Consider the following 3,854-nt stretch of genomic DNA (forward strand, 5'->3'; position numbering starts at 1 on the left):
TTAATGAGAGGACAAACTACAAGTCACTTTTGGGGGCTACCGTAAACGTTGAAGCTGTTGCCTTGTATGTGGAGCAGATTCCGTAGTAGGAGATACCAGTAGAGCAGGCTACTAAAATTGTGGCTAATGTGAGAAGCTCTCTCGTTTTACCTTTTATAGGTTAACAACATTCTGGTATTTCAGACAGCTTCAAGACAAAAACTGACACTCTCAGCTATCAGCAAAAAAAAAAGAAAGTCCAAAGCCCCTTGAAGCATATGATTAATATTTATTTCTGTGCATCTCTCTCAAATTCAGCAGGTGCTTCTGTGCTTTCTGAGGCCGCTTCATTCAAGAAGGGGATCTTTTTAATTTCCTTGCTGTTTCGGTTGTAGGTAGGCTTCCCTTGAATCTTGAAATCCTAGTTCTATGGATAGATTTTCTGACTGAGGTGAGGGCAGCCGACTGCTTTCCCCGTCTGACTTTGCGCCGCCTTCTTCCCTATCCACAAGTGTTCTTGCGAGCCAGAAATGATCGCGCGTGCTGATTCCTAAGGTAAGCCAGAAAGGTTTGCGTTCGCAGGTTGTTCCGTGGCATTGCACTTACTTTGCTGTCCCTTTGAATTCCTCCAGTTCCTTGCTGGACAGCTGTCCTGAGCTCAGCCTTCCCACCTGCCTTTAATAACTCCAGCCTCTTCTCGAAAACACGACGTTTGGAGAAATGTAAAGACGGATTCCGAGTGCTAACGTGGGGATTTTAGTATGTGCCTTTGTTCAAGTGTAATGTAGCAGCGCCTGCACTGAACCAATCTTGGATTATTTCTAATGTTGGCTCAAAATGCGTATTTTTTTCCTTAAAACTACTGTGGGTCATTCCGCAAGGAGAGAGTTCGTTAAAAAGGGGGGTGGGGAGAGGGAACACCTTTTTAAAACGGAGTCTTTGTGATTCCACAGTTTATGATGGTTATATTCCAAAGCCTGGAAAAGCTTTCGTCTTTATTTTTCAAGTGTTCTTCACAAAATAAAAAGTCATTTCTAGATGTCCATTTGGTTTGTCTATGTATGTCTCACCGATACATTGATCGGGAACGGCGTGAATTGGTTTCTAAGATTGGACGGGGCAAAACCTTCATTAAGCCTTAATTTTCCAGTCTGTTCTGAAGACAGCGTTCCCATCTCTGTGCGAGAAGTTTCCCCGACCCGGCTGGGGTTGCCCTGTGCAAAGACCTGGCTTCAGTTGGAGGGCTGGGGTTTTGGGACGCAAGTTAAAGTGATTTTTAGCTTGCGGTGTTTGTGCTCTTTTCTTAGAAAGCATGATCTAGTATTTACTTCCCGTTATTTCAGCTCCTAGCTTGTGCACAATATATTGATCTGGTCTGTTTTTCAAGGGAACTAGCGTAAATCATCTAGAGGACTGTGGCTCTCGTAGAGTAAGAAACACGGATTGCTGAGGAACGGTTATCTTTTGTATCCGCTCCTGGTGCGGTCCTTGTAAAAGAGCAAGCATTCAGCTCTGGGAATCTTATTGCGAGAAAATGGTGTGTTTCCTTTTCCTTTTCCTCGTAACTCGTTCCAGGTTGCTGAAGTGATTACGGAGCAGGAGGAAGCGGCCCGTTGAAAAAGCCTGTGCTGTTCTTCAATGGCCGTGGCCTGGCTTTGCTAGGGAGAGTGACGCGGGATCGGGCAACCTTGACGCTGGCTCCTTCTCCCCCATCCATCACTCTCACTTTCCACTTCTTTACTTCAAGAACAATTTAAAAAAAACCACCACCACGACAAACCACCGAAAGATACAATTGAAGTTTCTGAGCACTCTCTATCTGGTGATTATTCAAGCAAGGGGCTGGGGTGTGACTAGTTCTGTGGGACAAGAGGCTTTGGGGCTGGTTCCAGGGCCTCTTCCCTCAGGCCCAGGGCGAGGGAGGGCAGGGCCTAACGAGGCCGCCGGGCCGGTTGCTAGGGCCGCGTTGTGCCTAGCAACCGCCTGCCCCAGCTCTGCGCTTGCGCAGTGAGGCGCCCTGCGCCGCGAGGCAGGCCGGGAATGCTCGGAGCCGCCGGTGGCGGCGGCGGCGGCGGCGGCGCGGTCCCGCCGCTCTCAACGAGGCGGTGGTGCGGCGGACGCAGGATTCCTTGGGGCGAGTGATCCGCAAGCCGCCGCTGAGGGACCGGCTGCTGAGTAAGCCGCCCTTCCGCTACCTGCACGACGTGATCCCCGAGGTGGGCCGGGAAGCGGCCTGCGGGCCCGCGCCGCCGTTGCTAGGCAACAGGGCCTCCCTGCGGGCTCGGCCGCCCCTGGCGGGCGGGGGTGTCGCTGCCGCGGGGGAGCAGGGGTCCCCCAGGCGCGGGCTGTGGGGGGCTCTGCCGGGGGGACCCCCAGGGGCTCTGAGCGCTCCCTTGCCCGGGAGAGGGGGACCCCGTCACCTTTGCGGGGCCCCGGGGCCTGCGCAGGGCTGGGTGGTGCAGGCAGGTCGCTGCTGCAGGGGGTGCGCTCCGAGTAGCAAGGAAATCTCGGGGTTTTAGGGTAGTGAGTAAATCTCAGGGTTTTTTTTAGGGTGGCTGGTAGTGGTTAAGACCAGACGAGGGGTCTGACTCTTTTCCTCAGTCTGCTGTGCATTTGGTCTTCTGTGAAAACCGCTCGTAGGTTGTTTTTCCACTCCCACTTAAAAAAAAACCAAAACAAAAAAACCCCAACAACCAGTCTTAATTTTTACATTCCCTGAGCTGCTGCGTTTATATATAGTCACATTTAAAGAAGTCAATGAGGGAATAACAGAGCTGCGTTTAAAACGCGTATGCTGGTGTTCACGTTGTGAATCTCCTGGATTCACCAACCATCAAGGTTAAAGATGGAATTAAATAGGAAGGGAGGCCTGAGCTGTAAGCAAGGATTAAGTCTCGTTGTTCCAGAGCGTGTTCAGAGACACAGCAGGCCTCTGGACCTACTCTGGAATAGTTCTAAACAAGGTATCATCTCTGAAAGCAGATAAGGTCTACGTATTTCCTATTGGCACACAAGCTTTATTGAATAGAGGCCTTCAAGTGTTCTTACCTTACTCCTTTTCTTCTGTTTTGAAGGTAATTAGAGTGACAGGTTTTATGAAAGGACTTTACACGGATTTTGAATTGAAATCAGATAACGTTAAGGTGGGTATGGAACTTCCTTATTTCTTTAGCTTTCCTATTAGTATTCTTTGAAACTTGCTGCAAGGTACTTTTGGTCTTTTCTGCGTTCAGCGTCAAGGACCCGTCTTTAGTTCTGTGAAGCAACTGTAAAAGGTATTGCCTGTTGGTTATATTATGCAGTGCATGGGGTGAACACCTATAGATGGCGTTTGTGGATGTGACACAAACAAGCTGTCATGTGTGGAGAACTATTTCTGTACAGATTTCAAACCAGTGAGGGTTAATCTATAACGAGATCTAGGTTTCCAAAATACTGTTGTATTACAGGTGAAAAGTATCCTTATGTAGCAAGATTGCCTTGAAGTAGTTAGGCGTTGATAATAAATCACAAACACTAGAAATCCACATCCAGCTTTTTAAAGAGTCTTGTGGTCTCTCAGTGGAATGTATCGTTTTATATTTATTGCTTTATACGTGTGTGTGTATGTGCACATACAGATATATATATAGAGTATACATATATACAGTAAATATTCTTGCTTCATATCCCAGGACTTGCAGAGGCATTCATCTAGTATGTGCATTCCACAATAGGTTTATTACAGTATAGGAATGGCTAATTACTGAAAGAGGAGGTTAACGTTATTACTGAAAAATGCTTTTCTGAAGTACAAGGGTGACTTTGGTCACTGTTCGCTGCTCTTCTACGTCTGCCTCTTTGCTGAGCTGATGCTGACTTCTCCCACTGCCGAC

General features: G+C 48.2%; 1 long non-coding RNA gene across 1 annotated transcript; it reads left to right on the plus strand.

The window, feature by feature from the left end:
• The first annotated feature begins 20 nt into the window (after positions 1 to 20).
• Positions 21 to 1,018, plus strand: LOC127028785 (uncharacterized). The gene is made up of 2 exons (XR_007768078.1): positions 21 to 534; positions 612 to 1,018. It is a non-coding gene; the product is annotated as an uncharacterized LOC127028785 (long non-coding RNA).
• Positions 1,019 to 3,854: the final 2,836 nt, after the last annotated feature.

Source organism: Gymnogyps californianus, unplaced genomic scaffold (genome assembly GCF_018139145.2).
Source record: "Gymnogyps californianus isolate 813 unplaced genomic scaffold, ASM1813914v2 HiC_scaffold_426, whole genome shotgun sequence".
Taxonomy (NCBI): Eukaryota; Metazoa; Chordata; class Aves; order Accipitriformes; family Cathartidae; genus Gymnogyps; species Gymnogyps californianus.